Source organism: Aptenodytes forsteri, unplaced genomic scaffold (assembly GCF_000699145.1).
Source record: "Aptenodytes forsteri isolate BGI_AS27 unplaced genomic scaffold, ASM69914v1 Scaffold325, whole genome shotgun sequence".
NCBI lineage: Eukaryota > Metazoa > Chordata > Aves > Sphenisciformes > Spheniscidae > Aptenodytes > Aptenodytes forsteri.
The window spans coordinates 2,013,655-2,026,547 of record NW_008795575.1 but is presented as its reverse complement, the minus strand read 5'-3'; the positions used below and the strand labels follow the sequence as shown (position 1 = coordinate 2,026,547).

Genomic DNA, 12,893 nt, shown 5'->3' with positions numbered 1-12,893 from the left:
AAAAGCCTCCAGAAAGGGAGGAAGGGGGGGGGGGGGGGGGGAGGCAGCTTTCCTTGCACAGAGCCCTGTTTGAAGCCTATTTGCATTAATGAGTTATTGCTCATCAGCTGAACACCCAACCTGTATGGCCGTGGTTGGCCCTAACGAGCCCCCACTGGTGTCACTCGGTGGGCAAGCAGAGATGGCGTGCTGCAGAGGGGAGCCCCCAGTGCCACGGAGCTTGTGCCACAGTCGATGCTGCCGTGGGGGGCAGAGGGCTGGGAAGGGGGTAACCGTGGGTCAGGCTGGCTCCAAAGCCGCCATCCTTGGCTAGTCCCTGCCTGCTGCTGGGGACGGTGCCGCCTGCCATCCGTGGCTGAATTCACTTTGCGATTACTCACAGATGCTGCAATTACGCTGGCAGTACCGTGTCAAAAACCTCACGGCGGCATCGGCGTGCACGCAGGGACGGGAGGGGGTTATTAGCCTGTTATTATCCATTTACTCGGATATCCTGGCTAATCAGCTTTCAGATGGGGAGAATTAATTGGTTTCGTTTGGAGCACCAGGCATGTTTAATTGAAATTAATTCTTTCCTATTTCCAAATGGGCACTTTCTCAACTGTTGGATGGGGCGGGGGGGCCGCAGCATTCCCATTGCGGACCCTCATGGCGCGGTGTAGCTGGGCTGCAGTGAACCGGCTGTAATAGCAGTGCCCTTCAATCCTCTCTCCATCTGGGAAGGAGCTCTCATTTCTCCACGCTCTCACCCTGCTCAGACGTGCTCCAAACCCTTTGCTTATAGCAAGGCTGGGGAGTGCAAGTCTCAAACTCTCAGTCCCTCAAAGCGTATAGAGTGGTGTGTACCGGGGAGCTTGGCAGGTCATCCTGGTGGCATGCAGGTGGCATCGCTGTGATGCTTGCTGCTTTCTGTGGGCAAGAGGTGCAGCTGGGGGATGGAGTCAGGAGATGAGGGTCCCCAGGGCTGGGTGGGCCTGTCTTGTCTGCATGCAGGATGCTCAGGGCTGTTGCAAGCTGTGTGCCTGGAATAAAACCACTCTATGCCCCTACTGCTGCTTACCCTGCTCTAGGTCTCACCCTGGAGCACCAGGCAGGCTACTGAGCTGGCCACGCAGGAGGAGATGCCCGTGTTGGGTGGGCCCAGAACTGGGGGGCCAAACAGCATCCTGCAGCCCTAGCAGAGGTGGAAGGGTGGCAGCCGGTGACCCGTCCTGCAGGAGGTGGCATCGATCTTGTCTGCGAGGGTGCAGGGAGAGAAAATCCAGCACCCTGATGTGTGTGTGTGTCACTGAGTGAGCCCACCAACTCCCCCCAACCCTCCTGCCCCTCTGAGCCATTGCAGCTGCCCACTGGCCTCTTCCTGCTCTGGTGCCAGCTTCTCGTAATTAAAGGTCCGTCTCCTCTTTGCAAGAACGCGGCTGTAATTAGAGCTGGGTGCGAGGACTGCTTCTCGCTTTGTGAGAGCACAAGTGAAAGCTCATGGCTCTGCAGAGGTCCCTTCGGATAGCAGGGACGCAGCTCTGAGCCCTGCCCCGGAGGGGGCTGCGCTTGGGTGGCCCCCAGGGCGTCGCTTCAGGTCTACTCTTCCAGTCCTGCTCTAGCAAGGGTGCGGGTTAGCTTGGGGGTGGACTCAGAAATAGTCATAGGCTTTAAATTCAAGCCATTGAGGAGGGCCGGACTGGACTGCCCCAAATCACTGGTCCTTCCTCAAAATGTGCAGGTAAATGTCCTTTTGGAAGTGCCAGCATCTTGGTATCTGTCCAGAGTCTTCCTCCTGTAGCATTCTACAGGGGAGAGGTGTAGGTAGGAGCCCTGGTTTCTTCCTCCTTTGCTCAGCTTCCATCATCTTCGATGTCCTGTATCCATTCAGAAAAAAAGAGGGACTTGAATTGTAGGTGCCTCGAGCTGCAAGTGCTTTGGGATGGGGACTCTCCCCTGGGTGTGCAGAGCTCTCCAGAGCTGAAGCTGCTCTGGCTGCACCCCAGGGATGCAAAGGGCCCCTTGGCAGATGCAAACTCGGCTTTTTCCCCACCCCAGCCTGGCAGCGGGATGCCCTGTGCTCCCCGCTTGCGGCTCTGCCTCCCCGGCAAGGAGATGGCTGGCCTCGTCGCCTTCAAAGCGCACTTGAAAACAAGCAAGCAAAACAAAGCTGGTGCATTCCCGTCCTTTTATATTCTCGGCTTTCGGTCAATACAGCAAGAGGGCTGGGTGAACGAGTAGCAGGGTTTTGGTGAGATGGCTTAGTATGGTCTGACCTGCCACGGAGCAAAAAGGTTTCTCTGGACCTGCGGGTGTGTAAGCAATGAGTGTGGGAAAACACACGGCGGGAAAACTCCTGTCCCCATGGATTTCCTCTTCTGCTGTGCCAAGCCCCGGGGTCGTTTGGAGGCATCACACGAGGGCTGGGTAATGGGAACTCTGCCTTCTTGGGCAAGAAGACAAAAAAGCCTTGAAACACCTGATAAATTTTATGTATGTGCAAAGTCCCGGTGAAGTTAATGGGAGTTAAGTGTGTGGTTAAGTGCTGTGCTTAACTGGTGTCTTAATAACCTGGTGGGAATAGCTGTGGTGTTTTTAGAAAGGGGAAGGCTTATGGACTTGCTGAGCTTTCTGATCTTTTCTTTACATCAAAGTCTCAGATCTGCCTGCTCTGTGATGCACGGCGGGGTCGGTGCATTTTTCAAATTTCATATGTGCAAGACAGTAAACTCCTTTTTCTTTTCCTGGTGTGCAATGCCCCAGGTGGAGGCTCTTCCCTGGGGTATGGGGGGCTGCGGTGTGTAATTCCTGTAGCGTGCGTTACGACGCCAGAATTGCAAAGGTGCCAAATGCCATATAGGCACGTGCGCGGAACTTTTATCCCTGCTATTATGTTTGAATACCCTCCCTCTCCCCCTGGAAAGCAGTGGTTTGTGTTGCTGCTTTTCAGAAACAAATGTTCATTACGCTGAAATATTTGCACTTTAAATATAGTAAGGCAGGTTTTTTTTTTACACAATAGGCTGGATCGTTCCCAAAGCAGCTGCCAGCTCTGGGCTCAGTAATAGACTACCACCACCAACAAAAAGAGTTCTTTCCCTCCATTCCTTCGTGTACAAAAGCACCTTCCCATCAGCTCTTTGCTCCATAAATTGAGATGCCCATAAATAAATAAACTCTAAACCCCTTTTCCAGTCTCTCGCCTGCCTTCGCTCCACCCTATGTATGGAGGAGAGCGGCAGCACGCACCAACGCGGAGAAGACCTGGCCCATCAATGGGGCTTGGAGGTGTTGGGCTACTCCAAGAAGTCCCCGTTCCTTAACCCTGTGGTGAATTTTTCTCTGTCTTTTGCCACCTTTTCTGGACAACTGTTCAAGATCCAGCAGCCCCCAGAAGCTGTCTGGTTAATTGAGCAGAAAGGATGTTGTACTGTGTCACTCACCAGCACTTGGAAGCTGGAGGCACAATGTGAATTGTGTTCGTGTTCCCTCATCCGGAGATGTGCATCTCTTATTAGATTAATTTTTTTTAATATATGCAGAATATACAGTGGGAACAGCATTAATTCGCACTAATGGTTGTGAGATCCACTGAGAATTAACTGCATTTTTTGTAAATTAGTGAGGAAGCAGATAAACACAATTATTAAAAAAAACCAAGAAAGGTACTTTTGCAACAGCAGTACATGTTACTCATTTATCTGACAAGTGTACTTTACTTTTAATTATATTTCATCATTTGCTAGCAAACGCTCTGCTGGTAGATATTGTAATAATCCTGGTATTTGAGACCTCGCTTTAGCATTTGTTAAACCTTTGTTTGGAAGGGGTATACTGCAGTGGCTGTGATTTTGGGGGGCCCGTGGCCACTCGAGCCTCCTCCTGGAGGCCCCAGATGATGCCTGGGTGCTGCAGAGATAAGCTGTGTACACGTGCTCTGGGAGATGCTCTTGTGCACTCACTGTCCGAACATAGCAGATAAACACGGGGCGGGAGCAAAGGTAGGACCTGCACCGCGTTTTGTGGGGGGCCCTGAGCGGCGGAGATGCTGAGGTTTGTGGGTGGTCACTCCAGGGGTCTGAAATCAGCCTGGGTTGAGGCAAAGGTTCCTAGGAGATGTGCAGCTTCTCTGAGTTTTATCCCCTTTTTTTAGATTAGCGAGTTTAACTGCATTAACTTCATTGTGCCACCTCTACGCACCTTTTGCTGTGACTAGTACCAGTGTTGCTCTGTCTGTTGGGGCCAGCTGACCAGCAGGTTGGCTTCTCCATCAGATGCTAAAAATGAATATCCTGCATTTTTTCTGGAGGTGAAGGCACCAGCTCCGGGCAGAAGCTGTGGAGGTGTTTGTGGCCTTTGCTGGGCAGTGGGTGAAGCATGAACATGATAAAAGTGGCTCCAGAAGAAGAGAGCGGTGCGGCTTGGCCAGCACAGCCAAGCACATCGTGCCGGATGCTCTGCCCTTGGATGGGGCACCTGTATGAGCAGAGCTTAGTCCACAGCTCAGGGCAGGAAAGTCTGGAAAAACCCCGTGAGATGTTCCCATAGGCAGTGCTGTCTGTCCCTGAAACGGGAGGAGTGAAGTGCAGAGCAAGGCGGGTTCGGACTCCTGTGGGACCGGCTGTCCCTGCCCAGGGGTGCGCGGGTGCAAGGTGCAAATCTGCAGGTCTGTTGGAGGAGTCTGATCAAGAGGATCCCCCAAGCGACCATCTCTGCTCTAAGATGGGAAGCTCTGGAGGGAGGAGAGGCGGGGCAAGGATGTGCTCCCCACTAGCATCAGGCAAAGCAGGCATGGTCAAGCTGCTGTTACTGGTGATTTCAGTGAAACCAAGCTGAAACTGAGCCTTGCAGGACTTCATTGCTCTTCTCTCACTTGGGAAGGTACCAGGGCCACAGACAGTCTCTTTGGTCCTTCTCCTTGATATAGGGTGGATTCCCATTTGCCCTTCCCCTGGCAGAGCCTGCCTTCGCCGGGATGCGACCGCAGGGCAGCTCCGCCGGCCATTGGGATGCTCGTTGCCCGAGCCGGGTCCCCGTGGGCGGTCGGGGTTTGGGCTCTGGTCTGAAGACGGTGCAGAGAGGGACGTTGTACGTGTGGTGGCTCTGCGCTTGCTGGTTTTGAGGGACTTGCCTTTAGCCCGGTGTTTAATTGCAAGGTGCTTTGTGTGTTGGCACAACCCTGGGTGCTCTCAACCTGCAACGCGTGGCAGCCCTTGCTCGCGAGACCTCTTGTGTGCTGGGAGAGACTTACTGTGGATGTGGTGACTTTTTTTTATTTAAAAGCAAGGTGGTTTGCTCTTAACTCAAGCGGATTGTTTCCTCCCCTTTGGAATATGGCTAAAATGCAATTCATGTACCGGGTGTAAATGAGCCGAGCAGGAGGAACACGTGGAGGTGTCTCTAGCAGGCTTGGCGGGGAGGAGGGATGGGGCTCGGTAACTGAAACTCCTCGGAAAAAAAAAAAAGAAAAAAGCTTTTGTTTTTGTCTCAGCTTTGTACTCAGCCAGCCTGCCCGCATTAGGGAAACATGAGCGCGAGCACGCGAGACCTTATGCATTTTAAAATCTTCCTTCTCTGAGGGCAAGCTCCGGGTTAGTGGGTCAGCTGATTTAGGTGAACCGTTTAGCGTGCATTAAACTCGCAACTTATGCAATTTGTGCTGGCTTTAAAAAGAGCTAGCAATGAGGTGCTCAATAAAATCACCTCCAGCCCTCCCCTTTCAGTTCACTGCAAATAAATGCCTTTTTTTACACCATAAAAATGGATTAGGAGTAATTTTGAATTGTTATCCTAGCAAGATGTGCAGCTCAGGATATGCAGGCATGTTCGGTGTGATTGAGGTTTGTGTATTTTGGTGCTTGCATACAGCTGGTGCCTGGGAGACCATTCAAATAAACATTTACTGGAACATCACACTGCATGTCTGAGCGGCGCAGAAAGGCTGATTGGCAGGTTCACTCCTTCTTTTTGTTTCCGTTTTTGGATGAAACAGCAAAACAAAATTCAGCGTGGCTTAAAAAAAAAATAAAATTATATGGAAATGTGACTTTTTGTCTGACTCATTATTTTTTTTTTTAATGCAGAAGAGTCAGAGATTTTAAAGTTACGGTTCCCACAGCAACTGTAACTCTCGTCTCTTGTGCATGTGTTATACTTTGCAGGACTGTATATGCTATAAAATTTATGCCCAATGTGTGTATGTAGGGCATGGCAAGCACAGCAGCGGCTTGCTTGCGTGTGACAGATCTGCATGGGCTTGATGGAGCAATCCTATGGGAACCCTTCCTTTTAAACCTCTGGGCCGGATCCTGCACTCCCTTGCACCAGTGTAAGCCCTTATGGAGAGGGTGGTTCATAGGTGCTGACAGCTCTGGGCAGGGTTAGGTGACACGGTTGTGATAACAACAACAGAAGACAGTGCCCCATCATTGCTGGAGCTCGGTGATGTTGTAAGAGCTGTGGAAAGAGAGGGGGGGGGAAAAAAGACATAATACAGTTCTCTTCGGGCCACAATTCAGGCAGCCATCCCTGCTCAGCAAAGTGCTGAGGCGTGTGCTTTAGTCTCATGGACTGTAATGGGAATTAAACATATATCTAAAGTTAAGCGTGTGGTTAAGCACCTTGGTGAAGTGGTGCTTGAATGGGGATTTGAAGTGTACAAGGAGAAAATGCTGTATTTTTTAGTAGATTAGCCTTATGTCATTGTTGTCTTTATGAAGAGGTGAGGTCGAGTTGTTTTGAGCTCAGGACCAGATCCAGATCCTTTTGGAGTTGGGGTTTGGGTTTTTCTTGTTTGTTTGGGTTTTTTTCAGTCCTGGTGTTCATCTCATCCTCACTAGCCTTTGTGCTGTCTTGCTGTCTGTCCTTGGTCTCCTCCTCATGCTCTGCCTCGGTTTCCCTGTCTGATGCTCACCTGCCCGTGGGCTCATTTACTGACCCCCGCAGCACGTGGGGGTACGTGCTGTCAGAGCGGGTTCTGGATTCACGGACAGGGGTGGGCAATGTGTCCTCCGGACAGAAGCTGCCTGCTGTCAGGAAGGGCAGCTGGAGGAGAAGGGAGTTGGCAGGACCCCCTCATCCCCGAGGCGTGCCAGCACTGCTCTGCATTTTGGGCAGGTGACCTCCCGTGACCGAGATGTCCCAGCTTTCCTGGGAGCATCACGCTTCTTGCAGTTGTGTTTCTTCTTGAGCGGTCCTCACTGCAATTCAAGCTCACAACTTCTTGTGCCATCCACCATGGATGCAGGAAGAGGGTAAGCATCCTTCCATCCTTGGTGTATGCTGTCATTTCCCTTCTGCTGGCAGAGGCTGTGTGAGGACCGAGCAGGCTTGGTCAGGTGTGGGTCCGTGGGACCATCTCCTGAGGCAGGATCCAGCGCCTTCCCGAACTCCAGGTGCTGCTGCTCCATTTCTATCCATGAGCCCTGCTTTCCTCCTGTAGCAGATGTGGCTGCTTCTTGCAAAGCCTCTTTCCCAAAGCCCTGTTTCTCTCCTGTCCTCTCCTTCCTTGCATGGTTTTGGTTGGCTTCGATAACCCTTCCCTGCGCTCCTGTACGATGTGCATTAGTGGATGGGGTGATCTGGGGCCTCTTTCTTCCACCTGTCTCCTCTTATCACAAAGCTGAAGGGATGTTGGTATTTCTGAGACCTTTCTGCCTTTTTAGACTTGGTTGCGATGGGCCAGTGTGTACGGACACGAGAGCGGGAGGGTGGAGAGGCAGACAGAGGTGCTGGGGGTGAAGAAACCTTGATTCTGCAGGGAACAGCTCAAACTCCCCCCATTATGGGGACGACAGCCGGAGGCTGGTGTTATGCCTGCTCTAGGGGAGAGCACACTATATAACATCCTTTCTCCCTGCCCTGCTGTTTCTTTAAAGCCGGAGGGATCGAGTGCTGTCTGCGGGTATGTCCTGCACCCCGGGAGGGCGAGGAAGCAGCAGGGTGCAGAGGAGGTCATGATAAATGGCAGTGTGCAGGAGAGGGAAGACTCCAAGAGATGTCTGCAGAGATCAGCCTTATTTTTCATCGTTAATGATCTGAAAGAAGGTGCAAACAGCATGTTAATTAAGATTTGTAGAAGAAATATTTAAATTGAGAAGTGCAGCAAAGAGAGAAAGAGCAATAAGGCAAAGGAGTCCTAGGGAAAAGCTGGTGCGGTGTGGAGCGGAGGTTTGATCTGGAAAGGGAAGAAGCAGATGCCATGCAACCCAACACGTTAAATGTGGTATTTTTCTTCCAAAGTTGTCCTGAGCATAGCTTGGTTGGGGTGCGGGTGTGGGGGTCCTGGTGCAGGGTCTGGCCTGAGCAAGGGACCTTCTGGCAGAGCTGGGAGGGAGAGGACGGACAGACCTGGGGCTACCCCCCGGCCAGCCTGGGCACCGACGGGTGTCTTCTCTGAGTTTGGCTGCAGCAGAGGGTTTGTCCGAGAGGATTGATTGCCAATTAACAGACGCTCTTGTAACTGGTAATGTGGATGATCCCAGCTCTGGTTGTGGTTCACCCTGGGACATGGCTTCAGAGGATCTGTGCCTGGGAGCAAGCCTCTGCGTACTGAAGTGGCATTTATAGGGTCTCTGTGCTGCCTTTTGCCATTGCTTTTAGTTAAATTAATTAGAAATCCGTTAGCTCAAATTACAGCATGGCTAAAACCTAATGCAAACGTTTGCTACACCTGCTCATTGAGCACTGCTTTATTATAGCCCTTGGCAATGGCAGAGACGAGCCGGGAGAGGTTTGCGCACTGAGCTGCGGAGGTCTGAGGTTTGGTCCTTGCTGGTGGCATCTCCCCCTTTGGTCTGTGTTAGGTGGACGTGCCTTACCTGCCAGCTTGTGTCCACAGTCCAGTGGTGCTTTCTGCATCTGGGTTGACCTGGGAGGGGATGAAGTATCTGAAAGAGAGGTAAGATGCTCTAGACCTGAATGCTGTGACTCATGCAGAAACGCGGGGAGGACAAAATTGGGGGACTGGAAGACCAGAAGGGACTGTGGGGTCGTCTGCTTTGTCCTCCAGTGCCTCACAGGGTGCAAGAATTCCCTGAAGCCTTTATTTCTCATTTGAAATAAAACATAACTTTTCTAAAAGCATCCAGGCTTGATTTTAAAAAAAAAAATAAAAAAAAAAAAAAAATTGACAGCGATGGATAATCCACTACAACCCTTGGTAAATTGTTCTAGTGTTTAATTACCTTCACGGCCAAAAAGGAAAGAAACGAAAAAGTACACAGTGTGAAGAGCTCTGAGGATTGTGTGGTTATCGCTGATACCTGTTTGCTTACCGTGGCTCGCCCGCTGGGACTGCGCAGGGCGATGTGATGCTCTGGCATCAGGGTCCTGCTCGTCCCAGCTTTCTGAAGCTGCAGGGCGCGATGAGGGGGTCTTTGTGCAGGGTTTGTGCTGGCAGAGCCCGAGTGTCCTGGGGGACTGTCCTTGGAGCGATGGCCCTGGGCTGCGAGAGCCCTGTTTCACCCAGCAGCAGGTAGTTTGCGATGGGGCTGGTTGTCAGCACAATGTGGGACAATAATTGTTTTTGGATGTCGTGTGGGAGCAATAGTGGCTTCAAAGTTGGAAAAGAAATAGGGATATTTTCCCCCCAGGGCAAAACTTTGTATCAGTGTTCAGAGGAAGCAGCAGAAGGGGTTCAGGTCAGCGCCGGGCTGAACGCTGCGCTGATTTGCACTGAATTCTGCTTTGCTCAGCCCAAGCCATGTTCTCCTCCAGCCTGGGACCTTCTGTGACTTCAGCCCCTTTTGGCGTGGCGGCTGGCAGGCCATCAGGGCTTGCTTTCATAACGGCTGGGCTGCATCGCTGCAGTTGCGCTGTGTTTGACTGCAAAGCTGCAGGGCTGGAGGACTCCTGTGAGGAGCCATGCCAAGTCCACCTTGCTATGGGGAGCAGCAGGGAGCAGACCTGACCAAGGAGCCCGGGCAAAGTTGGGAAAGGTCAGAGCCTGTTGCAAGAAAGAGTTTGTCCAGACCCCAGAGGAGCAGCAGGACTCCCTCATCTTTCACCGCTTTGGTAGAGAAGGGTGGTGGCTTGTGTTGAAAGACGCACATGCATCCTCTTGCTGCTCAGAAGTTGTTCAGCATCTCAAACAGCTGTCCAAAGAATGATCGCCCTCCAGGTCGGCAGCTTGGCAGCCTTCATAATTTATATGAGTGTCCAGTCTCTTGGGCTTTGAGGTGGCTTCTTCCATCGGTTTTCCTTCAGTGCTTCAAGTAAGTGCGAGCCTTGCTGCTTTCCAGCTTCAGCTGCGGTATGCTCCCGTGCCACGAGCCCTGCAGTTCTGCACACGCATGGGTTGTCCCCACCAGCTCTCTTCTCCCCCATCCTCCTCCTCCCATCGCTCCTCCTCACCTGTGGGTCTCGGCAACCCTCCAGCCCCTGGCAGCTCCTGCTCGGCCGGCGCGGGGCACGCGGGAGCACCGCGGGAAGGACATTACGTGGGAGAATATGCATGTTCACAGCTCAGAGGATTAAAGACCCATGTTCTTATCACTGCAGAACAGAGTATTATAAATCCAGCCTTAGAATACCAAATCCCTGTGCGGCTCGGCCATTGTTTGGGAATATTAAAAAGCTCGGAGACAGAAATAATCAGTTTCCGAATGACACATTGTCAAATAAAACATTTCTCATATTATCCCTTCCTTCCCCTTTCTCTCTCCTGCTCCCTCAGTTGGATAATTTAATGTGAAAAATAGATTAAAATGAGGCTGGCTTGAATGCCTTCTAAGTTTGACTTTTTTTTTCCTTCCCCTTTTCCCCAGGAAGCTCTCCCGGCGTGTGCGGCGTGGTTAAACAAGCAGCTGCCCGCGCGGGGTCAGGGACGAAAGGAGCATGTTGAAACTGAGCCTCCTGCTATGAGCCCAGGAGGGCTCACCCGCGGGGCTGGCACAGGCACACCCAGCCTTTCCCAGGCAGAGAGGGGGCCATTGTCTCGGTGGCCGGCAGAGCAGAGATCTCTGGCTCATCCCCAAAGGATGCGAGAGCTGCGGCTGGCCTGGGCTGGGAGCCCTCGGCTTCCTTGAGCTGACCCTGTTGTTCCCGAGCCGGCGGCGGGGCTGGGGGGGAACAGCATGCTAATAATCTCTGTGCCTCTATGCCTTTTTGTAATTTCTCCCAAGCAGAGAGATCTTTAATTTAATATGCTGACAGGTTTATCTGCTCCAAGCCGTTTCCCGGGGGCAGATGCAAGGTGAGCCCAGCCAGGCAGATGTATGGCCCTAGCACCGCCACGGGTGCCCGGACCCCTTCCCTGGGTCCAGCTGGCAAAGCTGCTCCTCCTGCAGGGCTTTCTCAGTCACCCTGGCCCTTTCCGAGCATCTGGGTTGTCTCCGGTTGTGCTTTTCCAGGGAGGGCAGGTGCCTGTGGGTGTGCAGCGCTCTGCCCTGCTCTGCCCTGCAGCCACTTCACAGTTGCAGAGAGCACCCAGGCATGAGCGACGTCCAGCCAGGCGGCTCAGGGGCTTGGTGGTGAGGCCTTGGAGAAGGCTTTTCCCAGTGGTCATGTTCCATGAGTGTTGTTCTGAAACCCTTCTGTAATGTGAGAGCTCTTGCTTTGCTGGAAGGATGCCGGCACACAAGCTGATTTTGCAGTGTCGTTCGTCGTGTTGAAGTTCATGACCCTGCTGTGTCCTTGTCACCGAGCCTCCCTTTTCGGAGGGTCTGGTGTGCCATGGTTTCTCTCCTGCGAAGTGGGCTCCCAAGGAAATGGCCCCTATTTGGTGCCGAGGGGTGCGGGTGGCTCACGCCGGGGAGCTCCTGTGATGCTTTGGGGTCTCTGTGCATCAGGCGCTGCGCAAACCTGAGGAAACACGTTTCTGCTCTTCCAGGCCGAGGTGTCCACGCTGTTTCTTGCTTCTGAGCGTGGAAGGCCAGGTAGGGTCCTCGTCCCACTGGTCCTTCAGGTGCTCTGGTACTGCAGGCCATGAACCCGGTTGGCTCGGCGAGCCCTGCCCTTCTGCCACACAGAGATCCCCGAGCATCTCCTGGACGCTAAACCGGCTTTCCTGATGGTGCATGTCACCTAAATTAGGGAAGTCAAGCTGAACAATGTCCTTCTGAATCCCTGAGCCCTTCTTCCATTAGTGCCAATTTGGGGGGAGAGGTGGGGGGGTCCTGATGGGAGATGCTGGGATGGGCTCCTCTCTGCGGCGGGTCGTAGTGCCGGCGTGGTCCAGGGAAGCGTCTCTCCTCTCCTCTGCTCCTGAGGCCTCTCCCCCAGCTAACTCATCCTGTGAGCTGCAATTTTCAATGCCGCCTCATTACAGCTGATCCTGTTTACGAGTCAGAGCCACGCTCTGGGTACAGCACGGTGCTTTGTATCGAATGCAGATGAAATATTTGAATGTCTCCGCTTTGTTTTTGCGCACTCTGTAAAGTTCTGAGCTGTGGCATCCCCTGTGCCAAAGAAATGCCTGCCCTGCCCTGGCTGTTCCACGTCACGCTGCAAAGCCCCGATTGCTCACGCTGCTCCTGATTTACATGCCCTGCTTTGCTTGTCTGCCACGGGATAAAATTGCTCCGACGCAGCGGAGATTAAGAGGCTGGAAGCTGGCGCACGCACAGCTGCTGCCTGCGCGGGGCTGAGCGACTGCAGCTGAATTTAACATCCAGAGCAGCCAGAGGCAGGGCTGGCTCCCTTCCGCGCTTCCTAGCCTGGCTCCCTTGGGAGGAGAGGCCACTTCCATGGACATGTAGATATTTAGGAAGTTTATTTTTTTGGTAAAGATTCCCCTCCTCCCCCCCATAGTAATGTAGTTGGGAGCTGTACTGAATAAAATTTGGACATGGGGGAAGGGGAGAGCTTTGCAGAGAAGGTCTTGGTCTTGTTGTGCTGTGCCCCCAGGTCTGCAGCTGAAGTCTCATTGAAATCATAGGCAAATCACAACCAGAAATGATGGAGCTGGGGTAACC

General features: G+C 52.7%; 1 protein-coding gene across 1 annotated transcript in view; it reads left to right on the top strand.

The window, feature by feature from the left end:
• ASTN2 (astrotactin 2) overlaps window positions 1–12,893 on the top strand; it is a 315,832-nt gene that overhangs the window by 22,299 nt on the left and 280,640 nt on the right. The gene's annotated exons all lie outside the window — the stretch shown is intronic.